Source organism: Danio rerio, chromosome 15 (assembly GCF_049306965.1).
Source record: "Danio rerio strain Tuebingen ecotype United States chromosome 15, GRCz12tu, whole genome shotgun sequence".
Taxonomy (NCBI): Eukaryota; Metazoa; Chordata; class Actinopteri; order Cypriniformes; family Danionidae; genus Danio; species Danio rerio.
In genome coordinates, this window is record NC_133190.1 from 25,474,530 (window position 1) to 25,501,777 (window position 27,248).

Genomic DNA, 27,248 nt, shown 5'->3' on the forward strand with positions numbered 1-27,248 from the left:
CCTGGTAAAATAAATAAATAGAGCCACACTGTAAGGTTGCAAGAATAAAAACTCGTTGTTGGCAAAAGTCCAGAGTGCTCATCATAAATAAGTACACCCCATGTATTGAAAATGAATATTTTTATCAATTTTTGAGTGAAATAATATATTTTGGTGCATTTAAACAAAACATATTTGTTACTTTTTTTAATACTCATTATACTTACCAAACATTTTAAAACCAAAAACTATTACATTCAGTTTAATGCAAAATATTACAAAATAAATTACAAATATATATATACAAACATGCAGATTTGGTTTCCTAATTTTTGGACAGTTATCAGAAGTTATTTTGTTAGATAAGCTCCAGATTTGGCTTCAGAACTGACTTAACTAATGTATATGTACACGTATAATATCGTTAAACATCCTATAGAAAATATTAGTTTAACAGAGAGATTAGTGAGGGGTGTCCTTCTTTACAGAATGCTGAACACTGTATAATGAAGAAACAACTGCTTCCTTCTTTTTAAGAATGTTACGGATTTCTTTTGAGCTCAGGTTTTTAATGTAAATTTCATTTATGGAATAAAGTCAGATTTGCTATTTTAAGTTCTGTAAAAGTAACATTGTTTAGAAATTTTACTTTACAAGAATCTGCATCAAGTACATTTTACTTTCTCCTTATTTGTACATTTTCCTTACACAATGAAGCACTGAAATAATTTCATTTCCAGGCCTTACATCTGAATAGACAGCACCATCACCCTTGCTAGATTGCTAGTTACTTGTACATAAAACAAACTATACATCTTGTTCAACTTGTGTAAGAACACACATCAGGGCCAGGGACATTTTCAGAAAGAGAAAAACAAACCCAAACAATAAAGTTAACATTTTTTAAGTCTGAGAAGTAGTGGCTAAAATGATGACGCCTCCATGTTAAAATAACACTTGTACTGATCCTGACCCCCACCAGCCTCCGTTGATTTAAGTATCCTATAAACAGTATCTTTGATGCTTCCATTTCAATCTTTCTGTTTCATGCTGAAGTGTGCTAGAAATAACAAACCAGGATGGATTTTTCAAAACTTTTTCATCTGATACGGCTTTAAGTTCAGAGCGCTTTAAGAGCAGCCACTCAGTGTGGAACAAAGCGACACACTTCAGCACACTCCAACCTAATTTAAAGAAGCCACTTCATTTCACCACGCTGCTTTCCTTCACTTATTTAGTCTCTCTTGCCTCCATCGTACACCAACGCCACACCATCCTTACATCCATACACTGGTGTTTCATTACGCCATTATCACAGTGTGAAAAAAAACCTGTCAGAAACGCACTACATCCATCAGAAAGCCAGTAATCAGTAAATGACTCAGAGAGAGCTCTTCAGCTTCAGGTCTGGCCATGCTCTGGGGAGTAATGAAGCACTTTATGGTGCAGGTGGAATTGCTGAAAAGCTTTGGTATGGTGAGATTGACTCCTTTGGGTATAGCTGCCATGTTGCAAAATGTCTTTTGTAGCAGAATGATCAGCGGTTACCAAAATGAAGCGCTTGTAGAAAAATGACTGAAGTCATGCTTCATAAAGAGCATGTTGTGCAAATTTTCTAATTATTTTACACCTTTATTTCAAGATTTTGAAAAAGTCATTGTTAAATCCCCCTTGAAATAAACCCAAAAGTTGTAAAGTGAGTCACAACATGAACTTTAAATTAAAACTAAGAAAGTTATTCAAAAATTCAAACTTTGCTGAAGTTATAGTGCTTCATAAAGTGCATTAGTTATAATTTATGGTCATTTTCTATTTATTTTCCCTTTAATATTTTGAAAGTCTTTGTTAAATCCCCCTTGAAACAAACCCACCAGCTGTAAAGTGAGTCATGGCATAACAAACTTTTAGTTGAAGTAAAAATAATATATATATATATTTTAAAATTAAATACAAGGACAAAGGTATAAGTTTAGAAAAAGTTTAAGTTTATGAAAGGTTTATTAAACAGTTTCATTGAGGGAAAGTACCATAATACTATGAAACATTGCAAATCACAGGCAAATTTAAAATGATGAAATACTGTGTACAACTATTCATTTAAAGTAATGTTTTAATTTACAGAAACAGCAAGAGTTTATTTTATGTCTATACACTGTACAATTGTTTAAAAAAATGCATTAGTTTACTTCACTCATATATGCAGGTAAGTGAAAGTTAAGTGAACTCAAACTCATCATCGGATGTACACTGTAAAAAGTGATTAGTTAACAACTTTAAAACAAGAGTATACATGTGTTGCCTTATAATTATTAAGTAAGCAAACTGTGATTAATTGTAAAAGTTAAGTTGTAACAGTGACAGTGGACGCTGATAACAGGTGTGCGGATCCAAATGCAGGTTTATTGAGATAGAGATGGTCAGGCAAGCAATGATCAACACAGGAGCAAACAGATGTGTAAGGGCAATCCAGAGTAGTAGTCAAAATAACAGGCAGCAGACAACTTAAAACAAACAAACAAGGCAAGGGTTAAAAACACGGCAAAGCAATACAAAGGCAACGCATTTTAATGTACTAAACAGATACAGTAACAAGACTCAGCAATGAAGTGTGTATGTGCGCTGTATTAAAAGTCCATGTAATCAGTTTGTAAAGATCCACCAGCTGTGTCAGCCTGTGTGTATCAGTCTAGATCAGGAACCGGTAGTGTGTGTGTGGTGCATGACAAGTAAAAACATACTTTCCATAAAATGGTGGATTTGTAGTCCGTATGCGATCCGTGTAAATACCAGCGATCTGCAAGGGCTGGATCGTCCTTGTTCCAACAAATATTTTGCTCCTATTTTACTTGGAGAATAAACATTAACATACTGTAAGTATTATTTTGTGTTTCGGCATGAAAATTATATTAAAATGCGTTAATGTTTGATTGTCCTTTGGGGTTATGGGGTTTATGCTTTAGCTTTGTTGTAAAGATTTGAGTCTGGGGTTAGATTGAGGATTAAAAATGAGATTAAAAATGTATAGATGCATTAGCAGATATCATAATTTGCTAGAGTTTGGAGGTTAGAGGTTTTTACAATTGTTTAGGGCAATCTGAACTTTTACAAAGTTTAAGTCTACAAAGTATTTTGCCAAAGAATGTTTGTACAACATAATAAATAACTTTGGTTTTCACTGTTAATTCTGCTAGTATAAACTTTTTGTTTTTTTTTTAAAAAGGGAAGTAATATGAACAGAAGGCTTCAAATACCATCGATTAACAACCTTGAAGCTCACAGTGGGTCTGTCTTTAAAAGTTATTGTAAGAAAATCAATTTCCCTGTGGAAATTGGTCAAAACACCAAATGAATGGTGTTTTGACTTCTACGTTGTTGTCCTTTGTGTGACAGCAGCAGGAATGGTGGTATGTTTTTACCTTAAGGCAAACAGTTTTAAATGGACCAATGTAAAAAAATAAATAAAGACTGTGAGATTTGAGTTAAAGGAGTTTTATGTTACTGCAGATTCAACATATCTCTACCTTACCAAAAAAGTCTTGTAAAGAAAAACTTTCAGACTGATGGCAGAAGGTCTAGACTCTATTGATGCTTTCATTGGCTGTCCAATTAGGCAAGTGGCAGTCTGACTACATGCAAGCAGCCAATCACAGTTTGTTTTGATCAGTGTTACGTTTAGGGACATGGAAATGTCAATGTCCTATAATAACTCACCAGCACTTACATTAAAGGACTCTCTCAGTAATTGATTCTCAGCTGGCTTATGTAAAATAACACCACGTTTGACAATGCATTAAGGTGATTCTATTAAGCATGATGGCTTCCCACATAAACAATACTTGTAATTTAAAGTAAACACTATAGTGCTTTGAACTACACTAAAGTACCTGAATTAATCTGTCATGATAATTATATTTTTGATGTGATCAAGAAAAGTAATATGAACAAGTTACCCAGTACTGTATGGTGCTAACTTTTTACAGCAATAGTGTACTGTATATATACACCGTTTACTGTGGTAAAACATATGTATATTATAGTGTATAGTTCTAGGTTTATCTGTTAAATATACACTGTATATTTACTATATTTAACTATATTTACTATATATAACTACCCTGTAAAAACAAATTTATTTTTCAGCAGCTGGGGTGCCAGTAAAAAAGGTAAAACAACAGCAGTTAAATTACAAAAATTTACCGTAAAGTAAAAGATGATAAATTGCACCAATTTACCAAAAAATTTAATTTTAGGAAATTTCTGTACTTTAACATCCTTTATTTTATGGTAAATGTTTGTAATTTGATGGCCGTTATTTTACTTTTTTTTAACAGCACCCCAGCGGCCAAAAAAACAAAAATCCTTAAAATAACGGATTTGTTTTAACAGGGTAGTTGTATAATGTAAATATAGTTAAATATAGTAAATATACAGTGTTCCCAGAGATGGGTTGCGGCTGTAAGGGCATACGCTGCGTAAAAACCTGCTGAATAAGTTGGCGATTCATTCCGCTGTGGCGACCCCGGATTAATAAAGGGACTAAGCCGACAAGAAAACGAATTAAATATACAGTAATTTTTTTAATTGTATATTTATATTTAATACTGAAGCATTTATTAACAAAGAGCTGTAAATACTATAATATACACAATAATACATTTTATAAAACACCATAGTATAAAACACTTTAAAACAATATAGATTTTATGATAACACTTTACTTGAAGAGGTTGTTTACATGACATGACATGTAATGCATATGAAGGTGGTTTTATGCATGCTTATAACTAGGCCCACACGGAAACTGTGCGTGCAGAAATCCGCAGATTTGCTTTGTTTACCAAATAAATGGATCCAATTGGATTTGCATTGTAAACATTAAATGCAAGTTAAAAAGATGTTATTTTTTATTTGATATATTAATTTTTTAGTTATGATACTCCTGAAATCATTCCGCATAAATCCCTAGATGTTTACAAAATTCTCTGCAGCAATAGCAATAAATGTCTGCAGTTTCTGTCTGGGCCTAGTTATAACATACAATTGTGATCAATAACAGCTTAATTTTTGTTTTTCTTGACCTCAACTACAGTGGTACAAATTAAATTTGTCATTAAATATCATTGAAAATGAATGACGCTGTTAAAAAATATATTTGACACAAAATTTAAAGACATTCAGCTTCTTCCACTGAAAAAAAAAAGAATAAAAATATTCATGACACAATTACAATGGCTTCATGACAATCATGTTTATGGCGGATTTATGACAAGTGATGTTTTCTTGTTAATGTCAAGTTGTCATAACTAAGACATCTCAAACTATGTCATCTTTGCATTTAAAATGACATAACAGAGCAATTGTCATAAGCATGCATGAAATCTCCTTCATATTCATTTAATGTGTCAAGTCTTGATTATAAATGCTTCATGGCAGTCTTAAAATGACCTCCTTCAAGTAAAGTGTCACTGCATTGACTATAAACGATTATGGTATATTTTTTCATGTGGGTTTCTTTCATGAAGGGCTTAGCCAACACAATGGCTTTGTTCCCCCTGTGGACCTTTAAAGAAAACAACATGTCCTTGGAATTCCTGTAGATTTCAGTCAGATAATAGCTTCAAAACTCCTGAAATGTTTCCAGTTTTGTGTGCATCAGACTTTCAGCCAGCAGTCAGTGGGCGTAAGATCTGAGAGCTGAGACTACCTGGAAAGTAGCTGGCTGGAGGCCTCACCATCATGGCCGCCAAACTCACTTGCCTCCATTTTAAAACATACCCAGGATAAAAGCAGATGGATGGATGGATGGATAGATGGCCTCTTTAGATGTAGACGAGACCCAAGGCACTTTGAGAGATGGAATCGGTTTGCTGATAAGCGAGGCCAATTTATGACTGTGCTGGGGGCGGGGCATTTTTCAAAGGCAATTTCTGATCTGGCTGCGAACTGAGGCCAAAACATCACACCCACACGCGGCTTTACATCTCTGTCATCTCACCTGAATCCATCTGTCATGGGAATAATTCAAGTCCCCGTGGGATCTCCGCTCAGATATATTGTTTCTGTGCATTACAGCAGCGCTTCTCTCGCGGCAAATGTAAATCAGGACTTCACGGTGTCCAGACAAGCTGTGAATCATGCTCACCTGCTGCTTGTGAATCATTTGGAGAAATCAATCATTAGTTGTGACAGTACACATACAAACCTTTGGCCAAAGTGCTCTTTTCTAGCGCAGTTATTTATTCATGTCCTTCCAAACCTTGGTTTACTTTTTTCCCCCTATTTTCTGCAAAATATCTTCTGTGTGAATCTGACTATATTTTTAGAAAGTGTTTTTTATTCAGTGGAAGTCACTGAGCTTCACATTTGAAATGTTAAAACATGTTGAAATGTTTGAAAACCAAATGTTGTTTGGTTCACACTGTCCTTCAATATATCTTCTGAAATTCTAGGAAGAAAGAAGGTCATCTGGGCTTTGGAAGGATATTCGAGTGTGTAAATGAAGATAGAATTTAAATGGCGATAAATATTAAGGAACACACTTGGAGCCCATTTTGGCAACTCGGGCAGCTTTTTTAAAAATAATTATTAGGCATACAAGTACAGATTCTTTCTAATTAGGAAAGATTAAGGCCATGGTCTTTAGTCTCTCATGCAGAAAGTTGCCAGTTTGATTCCTGCTCAGAGCATGTTGGGTGGTGTACATACCTATCAAAATATGGATGTGAAAAAAAGGGATCCTCCTCCCTTGGTATGGAGTGTGTCTGACAGTCACTCACTGCTACATGGAATGACTGTATTGAGGATTGCATTGGAGGGGCAATAGTGCCTGTAATGGAAAGGAAGGGAATCCTGCCATTTTTATTTTGGAGTGTTTTCATGCCTAAACAATTTGAAAGCACAGAACATATGGGTTGTGTATAGAGAGGATCGGCTATGTAATGTTTATTGCCACCCTTCATAGAAAGATAAAAAAAACAGGAGAAATATGGGAAAATACCTTTATGGAATGATAGCTGCATAGAACTGTAAAATATGGGAGAATCCTGGGAAAACCGGGAGGTTTGACAGGGATGATTTATAGCATATAAACTTCATAAATCAGCAATAAAAGCAGTCGACAGTGCTTAATCTTTACCTCCTGAGACCCAATGATTTTTTTTGTGTGTGTGTGTTTGTTTTTTCTGTGATTTCCTACATCATTTAGGTTAATAAAAAATTTTACAATTTAGAGTTTTTACATTTTCTTTTTTTTTTTTTTATATATATTTTACTGCATGTCCACTGTAGTGGACCACAGGACCATTTTAGTTTGAAATTACTCAGACAACAAAACTGCAGGATATGGCTATATAGGGGAAAAAAGGGGGGAAAAAGAAGTGATGTTAGTCCAAAACAAACTCAACAAAAAAAGCGATTTAAAACTGATTGTCATTTTCTAATTGTCTTTAATTCTTTAATTGTCTGATTGTCAGACTTTTAGTCAGAGTCTCCCTCAAATATCTTATAAAGAATCCTCTCTGCTTCAGTTCTGCCTCCTACAGCATGCAGTTATTAATTACATTAAGATGGTCCTGGTGGACACCAGGACCATCCTAATGTAATTTATAACTTCATAAATTTGTAATTAATAATTATAGTTGACATAAAAAAAAAGATGATATTTTGAAACAAACAATTTAACAGCTTTGAAAGCTAAATGTATTGTAATTGTTAATAAACAAATATATGTTTAATAATAATAATAATAAAAACATTTAAAAAGCAAAATTTTACATGCCTCTCTCCTTCCGATAAAATGTGCTTGCTTGTATGTCGGCCATTTTGGATGCAGTGTAAGAGGTGGTTCCTAGCATGCCAGCCAATCAAATGACCTATCACTAGAAAGCCCAGGATGTCATTTGAACAATACAACAGGACTTGACAGAGTAGCTCAAAAAATTCAAAGAAAATGAATGAAATCACAATGTCCACTACAGAAGACACAAGTCAATGGGCGGGATCTCAGAAGGTTTTTAAGCCACAATCATGCAAAATAAAATGAAATAAAATAAAATAATTTAATCTGACAACAATAATATCATCCAGTATTTTTTAAACATATTCTGTAAAATACAAATGTATTTTTTTTTTCCATTTGTTAAAGCAGAAATGGAGGTGAAACAGATCCGCAGGAAATTTAAAAAGGACACTTAAAAACAAAACAAAAGGAAGGAAAGAAAAGTCTCATGTCAGAGCATTTTAGCGAAGTAGATAACGTGGATGAATCAAGTGCTGGGTATGTAATATGCATTGGCTGTGAAGTGCTGTATGTATATGAAAGCCAGAAGACTTGTACCTTAAATGGACCCTTTTCACAAGCCTTTTATGACGCATTTAACAGTGATCAGCATATTAAGTCCTTGAAAATTTTTAATATTTTTATTTTTTTTAAATTTTTTTTTAACACTTTGTGTGAGGCTTTTTCTAATGCAGCATCTATGTGGACAGGGCAGTAAATTTGGCTGCCATCATCAGTCTAACACATTTTTTTCTTTTTTATGAAAGTCTTGATAACACCATTTAGTTTTTATTTTGTTATTTGAGCAAAAAGATTGTAAAAATTCATTTTTGTTGTATTCTCCCATTCACTGTGCTATAAGTTTTCCCAACTATGACGACTTCCTCTACTAAGAAACCCTGAAATGTGAAAAGGGTCTATATCAAACATCATGTGTGTGATAAATCAAAAGGCCAGTCAGGTCAAAGTCAGACAAGCACTTTAAGATCTTACATTTGTCGAGACAGTAAAAAATACCACTGGAAGTTAAGTCTAGTCTCGTAGATGCATGTGTGTACCTGTGCTGCCTTGACATACGCCCCTTCAAAGTTGTCTCTGGAAAAGGATTCCTCCAAGTAGCGCAAAGACCAATGAACATCGGGGCCAAGTATGGTGCAGTTGATGCTGATGCTATCATAGCCCATCACCAAACAGTTTGTGTCAAAGCAACAGGCTATGGCTGGTTAGGAAAAACAGCGTATTATTTTATCAGAGATGCAAAGATTAGCTCACTGAATCAGCTGTTAATAACGAACGATCCACGCTGACCTATTATCATGCTTAAAACAAAGAATTTATATAATATTTATATATATAATTTATGTATATATAAAATATATATATCTGATAAAACTACATGTGCATGTGGGTGGCAGGTGGAAAAATAATATGAAGTTGCGGATTAGGCTTACCCGTGCGTCTCTACTGTTAATTAATGCTTAACAAGTACGTATTCTGCATCATCTTATTCTACATCCCCAATTAATCCCAACTACTTTAAAAATCATTAATAAGCAGCTAAAAATTTGTTTATTGGGCAAAAATGCATAGTTAATTGTTTGTTAATTATGATAATTGTTCCTTATAATAAAGTGTGATGCTAATTTTCCATTTATAACAGGCCTATGAAAATTGTTATTGTAAGAAATGTGGTAAGAAATAGTGCAAAATTTATCAACTATTGAGTGAACTTACAGTAGATGATTTGCCTATCAGCAGAAAGATATCACGGCTTCCAGGAAAATAAAAAAGTTCAATATTATATATAACAATAATGTGATCATCTACCTTTTATTAGCTACAGTTTAATTAAGAAAAACTCCCACCACATGTTCTCAAGAATTTCCTTCAAGTGCTCCAATTTCTCCATCTCTGGCTTCATTCGATGTAGTTTTCAGCTTTTTTTTCCTGAATCTTTACTTTTCAGATGTTACATATCAATTCCGATCTCGTCCTCATTATCACACAGGAAGAGCAAGAGCTACCGCTGCTATGAAACGTCCCTGTAATTTGATACAACATCCTTCCCCCCCTCTGTTAGAGATGAGGTTCAGTAGGTTAATTGCGATAATGAAAGGAAAGGAGCGAAGCCATTTTGCTCTAATTACTAGATGTATTCTCTTTGGTGGTGACTGCCGTACAGGTGAGCAGTAAAGGGACTGTTGCTTTGTGATTTGTGCAGGCAATAACGCTTCACAGAGTGACGAACATTTTCATCTGTGTTTGACTGTCACCCTGGGATTTGGCCTTTGCGCTGCGTTTAAATGAAAGAGGTGTGCCAATGAGACCAGCGCACATTAGAGATCTGATTTTATTGAACAACCTCTGAAGATCAGAAAGTTTGCACTGGTGTTATTATATAACCTTCCTGCGCACATTCTCAGAAAATATTGTTTACTACAAATGCGTCAATTCAGTTTTGAGACATCTGTTAAAACACATGGCAGAGATTGTTTGCCTTCGTCACCTGTTTCCAGAGTCGAGCATGTGATCATGGAAATAAAAGTTGACGAGTGACCCTCAGACTCCTAATTATGGACATTAGGAACCTGGGGTTCCTATTAATCGTATATTAACCACAAGCATAACAAAGACAGATTTTTTTGTCTTATAGTGATAGTTTCAGAAAGGAACTTATTTTATTCATTTACTCACTCTATTGTTTACTCTATTGAATTTCTTCTTCTGTTAAACACAAATGATAAGTGTTAGAAGGTTGATTTTTCTGATGAATCATCTGTTCAACTGCCTCCCAATCATCACAATTACTGCAGAAGACCTATTGGAACCTGCAGGGACCCAAGATTCTCAGAGAAATCAGTCAAGTTTGGTGAAGGAAAAATCATGGTTAGGGGTTACGTTCAGTATGGGCCATGCGAGAGATCTGCAGAGTGAATGGTAACATCAACAGCCTGAGGTATCAAAACATTTGTGCTGCCCATTACATTACTAACCAGAGGGCAGGTCAAAATCTTCAGCAGGAGAGAACTCCTTCTCATACTTCAGCCTCCACATCAAAGTTCCTGAAAGCAAAGAAGGTCAAGGTGCTCCAGGATTGGCCAGCCCAGTCACCAGAGATAAAAATTATTAAGCATGTCTGGGGCAAGATGAAGGAGGAGGCATTGAATATGAATCTAAAGAATACTGATGAACTCTGGAAGTCCTGCTAGAACACTTTCTTTGCCATTCAAGATGACTTTATTAATACGTTATTTGAGTCATTGCAGAGATGTACAGTATGGAAGCAGTTGTTCAAGATCGTAGAAGTCATACATAATATTAATTATGACCTTACTGTCCTAATTAAATATTTAAAAATCAAGGCATGAACATATTTTATTTTGGGAAAATAAACTAAATCTAGAGGACTTTGCCTTTAATATAGGCCACGTCTGATACCAAATGATCAACTATAAGTTAACTTATTTTTTGTTGTTCCTAAAACTTGGATAGGCTACAATACTTATGTCAGTTAGTGTATATTTCTTTCATGCTATTGAAGAGTCCCAGCTATCAGCATTCTTCTATATATATAGATTCTATATATATAGTGTGTGTTTGAAAAAAAGAAAAGAAAAGAAAGTTCAGGTAAACCAACTCCTTAACCTAAATTATGCAGATGACAGTTATACTGACTGCTTGAGTCAGTTTTATGTTCTGGATCTACAATCCCATACTTCAAGTTTTTGACAGTATACTGAAATGAGAAGTCAGCGGTAATTAGTGCAGGATATATTCTTGTCTCAGGTGGGTAGACAGATGTTTTTGACAGTTGTGATATACCCCACTGTTTGTTTTAGCATTTTGTACCGTTGACCACTGTGATTTGTAATGACATGTCAAGTTGAAGGGTTAGTTCACCAAAATAAATAACAGACATCATTTGCTGCCCCTCATGCCGTTTCAAACCTGTATGACTCTTTTTCTCAATCAACCAAAATTCGGTTTGGACACCATTGACCTTTTGTGTATTGACTAAAACCATTTAAAATATCATTTTTGTGATTGTGGTGTAGGACTACAAAGGTTCTAAAATTCTGGAAGGATATGATTGTGAATAACTGATGACAGAATACACTTTTAGAAATAAAACTACAAAACACCTTACCTTGTACCTTAAAGGTACAAAAAAAAGTCTTGGTAGCTAAAAAGTGCAACTTTTGAGAAAATACTGCCTCGGTCACAGCTTTTGTAGCTTTATTTCTGAGAGTGTAGGAGAGCTATATTTGGAGACTGTTTACATTTTATTAAACACAGGAGAATGCCACATCGCCAAGTACGTACAAGTTTTAAATTATGTGTTCACAAAATGTATGTGTGTATTTTATCTCTGCTTTGAACTTAATAAACTTAAATTCTCAGAATTAATAGCTCAGTGCACTGCAACTGAAAAAAAATAATGCAACTAGCAAAATACCAGAAAAACAGCATTATCATTAGCATTAAGTCAGCATCTTTTTTAGTGTGATGACAAATAGTAACAAATAATAAAGCCAAATACAGAAAAGCACAATGCAATCAAACATAGAAATGCACTGGAAATAATTACAATGCCACAAAATACAGTAAAATCTCCAGAAATATTTATAATCTTACAAAATATTTATTATGCGATACAGAAACACATTGCAAATATCCACAATGTAACCAAATGCAGAGAAGTCTGTCAAATACAGAAACACCCTGCAAACAACACAGACCAAAAATGGAATTTGTCAGGAGGCCTGCAGATTTATTGAACAAGCTAATTGTTGTATGTAATTGTTCATTACATTCTTAAATGTATCCTGATCTAATTACACCTTAGCCTATGTCGATAATTAGTAATAAATAATGTTATGAAATAAACACTATTCTAAAGAAACACTCATAACTATAAGTTATTAGGGAACACACAATAAAACTAGGTTTTGCTAACTGCTTTAACTTATATGTTTGTAATATATAGCAAAGCAAAACAGCTTGAATCATTCAAAATTTTCTCACCATTTGTAAATATAAAATAAAGGTAACACTTTACAATAAGGTTGTATTAGTTAATGTTTCTTAATGCATTTACTAACATAAACAAACAATGAACAATACATTGATAACAGCATTTGTTCATGTTAGTTTACATTAGTTAATTAAAGTACAGTTGTTCATTGTTAACTCACGGTGCATTAACTAATGGTAACAATCATGACTTTGGATGTTAGTAATGCATTAGTAAACATTGAATTATGATTAACAAATGCTGTACAAGCATTGTTCATACGTAGGTTATGTTAGTAAATACGTTAACTAATGAACCTTATTGTAAAGTGTGACCAAAATAAATAGGTCTCGCCAGTCTGGGTCACATGACCATAAATAACGTATTTCCTTAAAGTGATTATTGCATTGGAAGGGCCCTTTATGAAGGCATTCAGATGTTCACTTTGATGTAGAACACCCTACAATCGGCGTCCCCTTGATGAAGTGGGCTTCAAGCGTGCAGAAATGCTGTTTGAAATGTATACGAATCGATGTTTATATGTGAAAGACATGACTTAATTAAAGCTGCTCATCTTGTAAAGCAATCGTGTCTTTTCAGAAGAATCGGATTGAACCGTTCAGTTCATATGGATTTATTTTTTGATCTCTTTATAGCCGTTTAGAGTTTTGGGTGAACAAGCTCTCAGTGCAGGGAAAGAACTCTCTCAGATTTGATTAAAAAAAACCTTCCAAGTTTTCTGATTGCCTGATACAGTACTTTCAAGCCTCAATTTTGTTTTCTTTTTGTTTGTTTTTTTTCTTTCTTACCAAGCAGTTCATAAATTCTAGTGCTGTCAAAGAAACAAGTGTTTTTTCAGCGCTATCTGACAGCTAGTGGAAATATTTTGCATGTCGTTCCAAAGGAGAAGTTGCTTACAGAAAAAAAAAAATATTGTAGCACTGTGACTGACGTAAAATGTGTTTACAGCCACAATAAAACAACAAAAGACATGTAGCTTATTTAAAGGTATAAAGCACAAACATGCTATCTTTTTGGGCCAGGTTTTGTGAAAACGAGCCAGAGTGCTGAATTACACACAAGACAATTTACAGCACCTTCAAACACTAATGTGTTTGCTGGTCTAACTGTAATTAACAAGACCAGTTTCTCTTTCTGTTATTTGTACCACCGTTTAAATTTTGAAGCATTAACCAGCAGGTTGGAATTACAGAGAGGTTTGTTTTTTTAAGTTAAAGATAAATGTGAAAAGGGAAGGATTCTTCACGGTTTGTAAACAGCAGGAACCATTGTTTGAAAGCCTTTTGAAGTCATCCTCACGGAGAGCAAACATTAGCTTGTGTTCAGAGGTAAAGCAGAGGACACAAGGTAACAGGCTGTGATTTGGGCTCCGGTGGGATCCGGGATCAGACGGAAGACATTGACAGGAAGGAAGGAAACGAAGAAGAGCATCTTTGGATGTTTTCGCATAAGTAGACCGAATAAATAGTTGGTCAGCAGCACCTTCAGCTATAGAGCCTGAAGCATGGTTTTGTCATTACCGGCTGCTCTCGAAGACTTCTCAGAACCCACGAGGCCCAGCCTCACATGACACTGATGAATGGGCTGCCATGCCACTCGCCTGTGTAATTTGTTTTTTAATCATTTCAAGTTGCTGTTGGGGGACTGAAAGAAAAGTTGCATGCATCTTGTCACCAAGCTGATGGGTTGGTTACCGCTGACATTAAAGCATGTTTCGTGGTGTTTATCAAGTTGTTGTCATTAGGTAAACCTTTCAAACATGTCTGTGTATTATGTGTATGTAACATGTACAGTAGGTCAAGGAGTAGTTCACTTCCAGAAGAATGTAAATTCTGCTGTCATATGGTTATCAAACATTCACTTGTTCCTAACGTTTTTTCTTTCTTTGCATAAATTAATAATTTTTCATTAATTGGAAAAATGCTGGTATTGGTTAACAGTTAATAGTCGTTGTTGAGCTGGAAGTCAGTACTGAAGATTCCTTTCAGCCGTCATGAATATGATTTTGGTGAGTTTTATGTGAAATGTTTGTTTTACTTTTATGCTATAAATTATATGGCTAGTGGGGCAGCGCGGTGCCGCAGTGGTTAACACTGTTGCCTCATGGCAAGAAGATAGCTGATTCGAATCCTGGCTAGGTCAGTTGGCATTTCTGTGTGGAGTTTGCATGTTCTCCCTGTGTTCACTTGAGTTTCCTCCAGGTGCTCCGGTTTCCCCCACAGTCCTAAGACATGCACTATAGGTGAATTGGGTAAGCTAAATTGTCTGTTGTGGATGAGTGTGTATGAGAGTCTATGGTGGTTTCCCAGTGATGGGTTGCAGCTGGAAAGGCATCCGCAGCATAAAACATATGCTGGAGAAGTTGGCAGTTCATACCACTGTGATGACCCCTGATGAATAAGCTAAAGGAAAATAAATATATGTGTTTTGCAATTATTAAGGCAACTTGCAGTTTTGGGAGTAGCTAGCTACAAGTAGCCGAGCTACAAATAGCTTAGCTAATAACTTAGCTACATTTTTAAGTAGCTGTTCAGCTACTTATGATACAACATAGATTTTCCAGTAGCTAGCTACTTTCCCCAGCAAGTTGTGGAGCAGCTGGACACCAGCTTCATTTCAACTGAAACAGCACATTGTCGTCTTACAAGATCACGTTATAATAGTATTACAGTCATCTATTTGTAAATCACACATCTCATGGTTTTACATTTGTTTATTTATTTATTACTGCTATTTTGTGAATACTACTTTTAATTTAACAACAATTGAAATTCAATCCATAAAGTATTCTAGCAGTTGTCAAATAACCTGAAATGAGAACATGGTGCAAGGTGGTTGTTGTTGTTGTTGTTGTTGTTGTTGTTGTTGTTGTTGCTTAATCTAAATCAATTGTTATGTTATTACAATGCTTAATTTATGGTCGTTTTGTAAGTTTACTCTTGACAGTCTGTTGGAAACCTGTAACCACTGACTTTCATAGTATATGTATTTTTTTTACTATGGATGTCAATGCTTACTTTTTCAACATTCTTTAAAATATCTTCTTTCAAAAAAAAACTCAAAATGGTTTGTGACAAGTCAAATGTGAGTAAATTATAGAATTTAAATTTTTGAGTCGAGACCCTCTTTAAGGTGCTATCACATTTGCACAATTTCACATTTAAGTGTGATCAATTATTAGTACTGTACCTCAAAGTAGTGTTGATTAGCTCAGCGCTGAACGTAAGTTCCGTTTATGTTCTATGCAATATTTTTATCCTCAAACGAAATTCCCATGTGTGAGAAATTTTATTAAACTGACTGTAGTGACCTTTCATGTTTTGCTATCTTCATCATGTCCCTAAAAATACTCTAGAGTTAACTGCCTATAGTAAAAAGAACACAATAAAAGTACTATATTAAAAAAATATCTGTAAATAAAATGTGTGTGAAGTTAGGATTATGGTAAGGCAATAAAATACAACTGGCTCAATTTGAAAACAATGTTAAAAGAGAGCACATCATAAGACAAACGTTTGTTGGTGTATGGATGTGTGCGTTACTGTGTGAATGTGTGTGACCATCTGCCATTCTTCATTTATTCATGCTCTGTGATCTCCCGCTGCATAAAACAGCCTCATTTTGGAGTGTCCTTTCTACTGAGAGTGCTGACTGGCCTTTTATGTGCTGTGTGAGTGTGTGTGCAAGAGAATTATGCAGGGTCAATGGCAAGCCTACCAGGGTCTCCTCATAGTAAGATCTCCACACGGAAGCTGAAAAAGAGGAAATGAAGAAAGACAGACCAAACCAGGGCAACTGACCAAGGCCATCCACTTTCATCAACCCAAGCTGTCTGCACTGTTTACCCCCTATAATTCAGCTCCGCACGTAGGGGTAGAGATGAACAACTGACCTGATAAAGAGGCCTAATCAGCTGCATTAGCTTTTATTCGTTTCATCAAAAAACAGGCTTTTTATTTTGCTAGATTTTTTCCTGAATGTGTGTTTATACATGTCCTACTCACTTCTGATGCACATGTAAGGTGGCCAGCGTGAGGCCCGTAGAGACTAATGAGCAATTATGCTCATCGTTTGGCCGTCATTAAATGGATTGCAGGGAAATGCGCGCGGGCCTCAGGGGACAAATGAATTCCTTCCCTACAAATCTATCTTTACCAGATTTGGCTGATAAGGGCTTATGAGAGAGACCATGTGCTCCTCAAAACATTAATTCAGCAAACCAGCTGCAGGGAAGGGCCTCGTAGAGGAGAAGGTCATGAATAATCAAGAAACAATCGCTCAGTTCGGATAATGGCACCGCCTGAATTAGCCGTGATCGTGCAATCACCGGAAAGCCTTTCTATTTAGCGTGAAGCATCATGAGCCTTGTGTCATTATGATGCAATGTGTTGAGCATCCCACCGGTCTGTCCTATTAGTGGGAGTGAATGTAAAAAACAGCATCATCAGATGATACTTGTGGTGTAAGAGATGTCAAAGGGCTTAAAAGATTTCCTAAAGTGTCTGTAATTTCCTATTTGGAGAACTGCTTTTAAAAGGGATTGCTCACTCAGAAATGAGAAATATTTAATTGAAGTGGTTCTAAAGCTGACTTTCTTGATTTTATAGTCCTTATTTTGGCTGTGTTATAAAAGTCTGAGGGATATTAAAACAACAGCACCTGGAAATCCCCGGCTAGGTAACTATGGAACAGCGCTGCACAACATCATTGTTCCTGCTGCTGTCAGAGTAATGCAGTACATTTCCTTAATTATTCCCAGCTGGCACAGAATGTCAATATGTCAGGTTGATGTTGTACCCCAACATTGAGGGGATGTTGCATTTTGTTTGGAAATGAAAATTGAGTTGATGTCAGAACCCAACATCAGGCCATCAACGTCCAACCTAAAATCAACCAAATATCAACGTCTAATGATGTTGCTGCTTGATATTGTGTGAATGGTACCACTATGATGTCCATCAGATGTTGGATTTTGGTTGTCATTCCAGACGAATAAATGACAGTTTTTGAGGTTGGTTTAAGACAGGGGCGTCCAAATTCGGTCCTGGAGGGCCAGTGTCCTGCTGAGTGTAGCTCCAACTTGCAACCTAAAATCAACCAAATGTCAACGTTGCTTTACGTTGCTATTGGAAGACTCTCGCTTTACATTGAATTTTGACATCATAGCCTTAGTAGTCTAGCCTGATATTAATGTCCTATGACATTGCCGCCTGCTGGGTTATGCTTGAATTCAAGAAAAATACTTTTTCACTGGTCTCAGCACAAAATGTAACTACATTATTGTAACTACTGTAACTATGTAACTAATTATTAAAACTTTTTGGTCATTTTGAGCGTGATGTTAATGGTAATTCAATTAAATGATTGATGCTAGGCTAAAAAGGCTCTCGCCAGACTCAGAGATCGCCTGAATGGATTTAAAATGGGTAAAACTCAACTTTTTAACAATAGAGGAATTGTAAAACCAGCTTATTTCACCAAAAAGTTTTTCTTTAAGAACAAATCCCCTAAATAGGACTTAGGAAACCAAATAAATAGTTAAAGCATTTTTAGATCCTTTTATTGTGAACACTTTATGTTATGTTGTGAACACTGAATGTTATTCAAATGATCTTTTTTAGTGTGAGCATAAAAGTATTAAAAATATTAGTCTTTAAAGAAATATCATTCATATAAAAATATCAAAAATCATTAGGTGAACTATAAACTTCAATAAGAGGATTTATATTAGTGGTGGATGTTCCACTTTAAAACCAGGCCTGATTAACATTATAAAGCATATGTACTGTAAGTGTCACATATTTATTATGACAACCATGTTCGCAGGTCACGGCATTCACACTTCCTGCATAAGCAGTGTCTATTTTTTGCCATGTGTAGGAGTGCTGAACTGTGGAATATACTCTGAAAATGCTATTAAACTAATCAACACAGCATTTTACTTTTCAGCCTTTTTGACTTTTACATTTATGTATTTGGCTGTTTTAATCTAAAGTGACTTATTTTGTTGTCTCTAAAGATAAAAATCTAATTTAAAGAACTATTTAGCCCTACACAACAAATCTTTGAAAACTAACTTCAAAATGCATAAGGATAAAGTTATTGTCTTATGGTGTTCCATTATCGTATAAAAAAACGGTAACATTATACATATGTGTATTATAGAAAGTTTCCTTATCTAAAAAAACACCAATCGAGGCATTTGTGCAAGCAGCTCATTACAACCTATAGATTATGCAGTGGCAGATAGAGTGCGTGCAGTTCTAGGACGCGCTGATGTGAGACGTCTACTGTAGCCAATCAGAACCCTCTGATTGGCTTGTTCAGTTACATGTTCCCTCTTAATGCTAGCGGTGTAAATAATTATTGATAAGATGCTTATGATAAGCTGCTGTTTGTTTACCTTTGAGCTTTGCTTCCTTTAGTTGCTTGATGCATCGCGTCTGCCTGCAAAGCAGCCCGTGACCGTCAGCACACACACATATTATACACAACTCGATATGCGATTGTGTTCTTCCATATGTTTTCATTGAAGTTGTTAACAATACTCCTCCTTCCACAGAGTTTGTAATGTAATGAAATGTTTAAAAATACAAATGCAGCCATTTAGAGGTCGTTTACCGGTATTTTGGAATGGATGTTTGAACTGTCTTTTTTGGAAAAATGACGTAACGTCCTCATCTGTGTAAACAGTGCTTTTTTGAGTTTACCGGCAAAGTCATTCTGGAAATTTTCGGATATTTACCGGTATCACTGTGTAAAAGGGTCTAATAACAACATGAATGCTATTAATATAATGTTGATTAGTTAATTGTTAATGGCATTTGAATTATGGATGAAATCTCATTTTGATGGCAATACTTTTGATTAGAAGTAAATACAGGGAACAGGGTATTAGTGAGCACCACCATGTTCTATAGTAAGTAAAAGAGGAAAAGGACAGAACTGGCCCTTCCTGCAGATGAAAGTGAGGATAAGATGGGTTTCAGTGACCATGAGAATGATGTAGATTGGACATTTGGTAAGAGCAGTGATGCAGACAGTTCAGGTAAGTTAGCTCAAAGGCAGATAAGACAGGCGTAGTAAAGAATGTAGTATAATATGTAAACATTATTCGCTAGTAGCTACAGTATGCAGTCTGATGCATCTGGATAGACTTGTTATTTATTTGTTATAATGTTTACTGTAGAAAATATTTATATTGACAGTATGTTGTATACATGATATACAATATTATTATTGATTTCACTAATTTTCAGCAAAAAGAATGGAATAAATGAAAGCTGTTGGAATATGAGTTGTTGGAAGGTTTGTTTAAGGTGTCATTTATATGTTTTGTGTTAAAGCTTATAATACTGCAACACCAATTAAATCAAAGCAAACAACAAAATTAATAATTATAAGTAAAGTTCTAAATTAGAAATTCCTTAGTAAGATCCACTATTGGACTTTGTTGCCACATGGCAACATATAAAGTATCTTTAAAATTTTTTTTTTTATTTTTTATTTTTTTACAGCAGTTCAAGTTCTAAGAAAAGAAAACAGTCAAATATATATTTTAATAAATCTGTTATAATGCGTGCAGTAGAGGGTTAAAGATTACAAAATCTTCTTCATATTTGATTGGTTGTTTTAATCCACAGCTACTTATTTTATAGAACCCAAGGCATACATTTAACCAGCTTCTTTTTTAAAGAAGCAACATAATAAATTAGCTGCTCATCCATTGTTTGAGGGAAAATAGCACATCCTGTGACAGACACACAGAATCTCTTTATATTCAGTAAAATCTGACTCAGTCCAGACTATTTAAGCTACTTACAGTTGTATTTCAGGATTTGGCTTCCATTGTGTGTAGATTAACTATCATTTGAATGTAAATATGACCCCCTTCCTCATGTATTATTAGATTTCATTATGATGAGGTTTGTAATGATTCTAAAAAGCCAAAACTCTGATAAGACTATAATTTATGCCGGTTTTCAAAAAATTAAATCCCTAGTAATTTAGGGTGTTTTCACATCTGTAATTCGCTTCATTTGGTCCGGACCAAGGGCAATAAATGATACATTGTTGCATTTTCTGCCGTCTTTAGGTCGTTTTCACACCACTCTGCTGGCTTTGGTCTGAACCAGTTGAAAAGAACCAACATGCACTCATCTGACAAAATCCACATCTCTCATTGGCCAGGAACATAGTTTCTAAACTGCTTATCGATTGGTCAGAACATAGAACCTATTCACGTGTGGGAAAATGCCAATGAACTCAAAGTAAAAAAAAACGGCAGACACAAAATGTCGCTTTTTACTATGGGGACGACTGCGCTGATTGTGTCCCTGATTTATACAAACTATACATTTCGTGAATGAAGCGCGGCCGCAGCTGGAAAACAATGTTTTAATGCATAGCACGTCACTTCAGGAAGAGGCGTGAATTAATTTAGCCAAACTGCGGCATGGTTATCTTGCGGAAATATTACCAACGATCCATCAGGTAATGTTTTCCCTCTCTCGCTATGTTGGTAAAGCACTGTCAACAAATATTTTTCCTCCATATCCTATAATGCACAGCGGATCAGCTTACGGCTGCTGGGTTAGTACAAAAGACAAATTACTTTTTGTGGTTTGGTTTGTTTTAGTTCGGATCATGTTCTCACCACAAACAAACCGCTCCAGGGTTCGTTCGAAAACGTACCTAGACCACATCTTCAAGCAGGGCTCAGTACGCTTTTTTAGTCCGCTTTTGGGGCGCACTCGAGTATGATTGCTGCATTCACACCTGCCCAAACGAACCACACCAAGAGGGAAAACGAACTCTAGTGTGATTCAACCAAACTAAATAGGCAGGTGTGAAAGCACCCTTAGAAATCTAGTTTTGTTTCCTGTTTAGAGCCACAGTTACGCAGCAGAAAGGCTGTGAGTGCCTGATTCTCTTTCTGTACATCTACTCCTCCATCGTGAATTCCATCAAAGTGATTTGTTCTCCTTAGTTCCAAACTACTCGGCTGGATTAAATAAATCAGATGAGCTCAGCTGTATCAGCTGCTGAGGGCTCTGGTGTCATTTGAAGGTTGTGTGCATGGGAGATGGTGCTAATGCTCATCAGGCCTCCGCATAGGCCGCATCAACACATTACATCCCTCGTCGGCTGCTCCATCTCTCTACCTCGTTCTCTCTCTCTCTCCTTCGCTCTAGCTGTCCTTTGTTTGTTTTGTTCTTCGTGTTTAATTTCCCTGCCACACGATCCTGATGCACCCTGTCAGACATGTCATCACCACAGCTCTTCTTCATGCAGGGATCAGAGCAGTCAAACACAGGCAGAGGCAGGGTGGTCTAGCGGCTGAGTGCTGAGAGTGTCTGCCTGATTGATCCTTCAGCTTCATCACCATATCATCTGTTTCTGCATCTGCTATTGTATAGACAGCAGGAACGTAATAGAGCCTCACATGAGATTGATTTCTACATTCTTTCAGTAATGCTTTGAACACTATTGAATGGTTATTCAAAGATTTCTGTCTGGTGTTTTATCATTAGCTCTGTCTTATTGTTTGTTCCATCCGCCACTCCGTCTGTTTGCCTGCCCCTGTTGTTCATTTATCTAATTTATCTATCTATCTATCTATCTATCTATCTATCTATCTATCTATCTATCTATCTATCTATCTATCTATCTATCTATCTATCTATCTATCTATCTATCTATCTATCTATCTATCTATCTATCTATCTATCTATCTATCTATCTATCTATCTAGCCTTTTGTCCTTTATCCTCCTTCCATCTGTCTATCTTGGCTATTTTGCCTATTTGTTTATCCTCTATCCTCCTTCTATCTGTCTATCTCGCCTATTTGTCTATCTACTATCCTCCTCCCATCCGTCTATCTTGCCTATTCTGCCAATTTGTCTATCTTCTATCCTCCTTTCATCTGTCTTTCCTGCCTATTTTACCTATTTGTCTTTCTTCTGTCCTCCTTCCATCTGTCTATCCTGCCTATTTGATTATTTATTATATATTATATTATATTATTATTTATATTATTATATTATCTGTCTGTCTGTCTGCCTGCCTGCCTGCCTGCCTGTCTGTCTGTTTGTCTGTCTTATATCCTCCTTCCATCTATCCATCTATCTATCCTGCCTATTTGTCTCTCCTCCATCTGTCGGTCCCACTCTGTGTCCATTCAAGTCTCTGTCTGTCCATCCGTCAGCCAAATCGTCTTTTCAAAACTTTTAAAGGTTTGATCAAGTAAACTTTTTTCTTCTAAAAAAAAAAAAAACTTATTTAATATAAAAATATTAATTTTTAAAAATGAATTCCTCAAATGAACTGTATCTCCCCTGAATTAGGATGGAAAAAAGAGTGAATTTTAAATAACATCTCTTTTTATCTACTTTTCTTTAAACCCTTCATCCTATCCTATTTGATGAGACCATTTACCACGCATCTACATTCAGTTTCCTCATTTTTGTGCTCCACTAATGCAGTGACACGGTTGTATTGACCCTCCAACACACAAAGAGTGATCAGGTTCACAACACATGGATCTGAACGGTCTCAGCAAGTCATTTTCACTGACTTATGGAAGCCACCGTCCATATCATGCTTGTCAATATGCAAAAAAATCATTACACCAGCGTGAGGATTTCTGCCTCTTTGTTTAGATGTAAAGCTCAGCAGTCAATAGAGTGTGTAATGAAAGAAGCGCTATAATAGTACGTGATCAGAAAGATTTGCCTGAAATTTGCAGCTTGTACATTTAATGTCTTGCTATTTAAGCAGTAACGAAAGCTTGTAAGCAACCCTATATTATTATGTATTTCCTTCCAGCATGTACTATGGCAGTCTTAAACACAGATCCAATAGCCGTATCAAGATATTACCTAAAAATAGTCAATCCGTTTAGAGGCAAACTTCATTGGCTCGGCTTAACTTTACGTGGCATGTCTTAAGCTTGCATATTGATTAGTTTCTGTCAGCCTGATTGCAGTCGCACTTCCTCTGTGGCCTTGATTACTCCCTGTTGACAAATGTATTGAGCTGATAGCGCTCTCTGAAAGTTCGCCCCGATGCACAGATAAGCATGGGCTACATTCATTCTTCCCTGAAAAACATTCGTAAGTGTCCCTCAGGCAATAAGCAGATGATTTACAACTCCCCTGTTTTATAATTATGTAAAGTGTTTGAGACCTCCTTATCGATGCTTGTGCTAATTACACAACTGGGAGATTCATTTTATTGAAAGCACCAAAAGATCAGTCTTTTTTATTTTATTTCTCATGTTATTTGGCATCTGGTGTATTGAGTTCATTAGATGCAAGCAATGCCAGTGTCTGCACCTTCAGTGATTGAAGTTTATCTTGATTCATTCTGCATGTCCAGCCTTGCCACGGACGATCTGTAATAAGGATAAATGGTTCTGAAATTATATTCTATTACTCTGAAATTATCAATTAGCTCTGCCCGGGCTGCCATCTAAGCTTTCTTTGATTATTACACGGCTCTCTGGAATACTTGATTCTGATTGGTCACGCAAGCTATTATGAAGTCAAATATTTTTGAGTAATGACTGCATTAGTGTGTATTTATATCTTTTGGACGGCTCTGCCATCTCTAGTTTTTGTATTAACCATTGTGCACTGTTCAGATGTACTACCCTTTTGTTATGTTGGGGATGAAAACATCTACTGAATTAAACTGCTGTAAAAATGCATCAGATACATATTTTTTTCAATTTTTTTTCCAGAAATCTGTTAATCAACCTCAGTCCTGATCAAAACTACTAAATGTTTTTGAAATGACAGAATTTTAACTCTTTAATTGACAAGTTCACAATTGATGTCAATGATTTGGTGATAAAAACACACAAAACTACGTATTTTCAATATAAAAAAGTAATGATAGATTGAATTTTTTTCAACCTTTTATAACAGTCTTGGACATGTGAACGATTAGTAACAACATTGACTTTGATGCATTTTTAGATTTAAATTTTTTTCTCCCTAATTTACTGTAGGTGGCTGCTTTTGCCTCATTGACTTCCATTATAACCATGTTGGATGGTGTGTAAATACACAGTCTTTGTTTTTGTTTACTCTATGTAGTTCTGAGAGCTGAGATACATATTTCTTTTTTCTTAGACACATCAAGGTAAGAGTGTAAGGGTCACTCTCACACACTTACAGACACACACTTTAACTTGCTATTAAAGTCCAAAAAAAATCCAGGAACTAAACTTTTTTTTTTAATTTTGCACATCTAAAGGGTAAATGGGGCCCATTGATCAACAGTAAAAATTACAAATTGTACCTCTTCTCAACAGGGAAAACCCACAACAATCAAAAAAGGCATGATTATATGGTGTCATAGTTTTGTAATAAAAAAATGTGGTTATTATGGAAGTCAATGGGGTAAAAAAAACAGCCACCAACAGTAAATTAGATTGAAAAAAATGAAAATAAGTCAAAAACAATGCATTAAAGGCAATGTTGTTTGATACTGTATGTTCAAGACTTCGATAAAAGGTTAATAAATCCTGTCCACAATTACTTTTTATATTGACAAATGCCATTTTGTGTGTGTTTTTCACCAAATCAGTGACATCATTTATGAATTTGGCAATTAAAGAGAAATTAGCAATTGGTAATTTAAGAGAAAAATCTGGTAATTTTCTGAGTTATTTAGTAGTTTTGATTAGGACTGAGGTTCATTAACAGCTAAAAAAAAAAGTGGAAAAAAATTATCTGGTGCATTTTTACAGCTGTTTAATTCAGAGGATGTATTCATCCTGAACAAAAGGTTAGTAAATTAGTCCAGAGTGTATAGTTGAGTTGTAAAAAAAAAAAAAATCCTAAGCATTTTCTCAAAATATGTGTCAAAATGAGATTTGTCACCAAAAATCATTCTGCTAGCTGAAACACAGAAAAAGTTGTGGCCAAAGTAAGACTCAAAATAACCCCAGAGTAGAGGAAAACATCCCCAACAGTAAGGGTTAACAACTAGGAGCAACCGTGTGACACAAAAACAGTTGGGTTATAGTAAAAAGGCTCAGTGCTTTTAATTGTAATATTGTTGGAAGAAACTAAAAAAAGAAACTGAACAAAATCTAGCGGCTCAGTTGAAAAAAAATGAAAACATTACCTGGAAGAACAAGAGAGATCTTAAAATAGAGCAAGACATGATACAATATCATTAAATAAGTTATGTTAGATCGCAGATAATAATAGTGTATAAGTTAATTTAGCTGTGGTGTTTGTGTTGTTGCTAGGCAGGTTGTTATGTTATTAAAAAGTTGTAATAAATTAATATTATTCAGAAAAATGAAAAAGAAATTATGAACGTAAGACAAAATAATTTGCAGTCTGTAGACATTTATTTATTTAATGGTTATGATAGTGTGTTCATTTATGGAATGTAGTATATTTGAAATTTGTAGGGTGTTTAAATAATAACTGCGACACGGTGGCTCAGTGGTTAGCACTGTTGCCTCAAAGCAAGAAGTCCGCTGGTTTGAGTCCTAGCTGGTTCAGTTGGCATTTCTGTGTGGAGTTTGCAAGTTCTCCTCATGTCCACATGGGTTTCCTCCTGGTGCTCCGGTTTTCCCCACAGTCCAAAGACATGCGTATAGGTTACTTGAATATGGTAAATTGGCCCTAGTGTGTGAATGAGTGTGCATGGATGATTCCCAGTGCTGGGTTGCAGCTGAAAGTGCATCTGCACCTGACTAAGTCAAAGGAAAATGAATGAAATAATTTTAATAATTACTATAATGTACTTCATGATAGATGTTTTAGGTCAATGATTAGACCTCCAGTTTTGATGATGACCTTACATTTTATTTTACAAGGCAATTGTGCAGGCAGAATTTGTTAATTGTTAACTTATGATGTCTTTTTTTGTTATTTCTGCAAGCTCTAGAAGTTTTATTGTTGGTTTTGGGCTAGAAATGAAACTTTTAAATGGAAATAGCAGACTGTTTTGATTAAAATGTATCACTGACAAGATCATTATGTAATTCCTGCATTCATTTCTAGATGTAAGAGGAAATCTGTTAACGGTCACAGTTGCAAGACATTGTTCAATTGATAATGATTAAATGCTATTTTAAAAACTATTATTACCAAAGTATTAAGCCTAATTTAACACAATATCATTGGAAGCTTCAAGTGTGTATGTTAAGAAGGTCTTAGTAGTAACATGCATATTTTTACACTTTGGGGTTAAACACAACACAGGCTTATTTTGAAAACATAGCCCTATGAACAGGTCACGAATTATGTTGCCAGAAGTATGTTTGGCTGCATTTCGTCTTTAAAACGAAAACTACAGGCGGGGTATGACGGGGTTCCTTTTCGCGCATATGTTTTAATGCTTATGTTTTTAATCACTTACCTCTGTACAGACAGCTTTCCCACTGTTACCGGTTTGTCCAGTAGCTCGCCACGTATGTCAGCGGACT

General features: G+C 35.4%; 1 protein-coding gene across 8 annotated transcripts in view; it reads left to right on the forward strand.

Annotated features, from left to right (window-relative positions):
• The window catches only part of grik4 (glutamate receptor, ionotropic, kainate 4), a 647,232-nt gene that overhangs the window by 466,148 nt on the left and 153,836 nt on the right, over positions 1-27,248 (forward strand). The gene's annotated exons all lie outside the window — the stretch shown is intronic.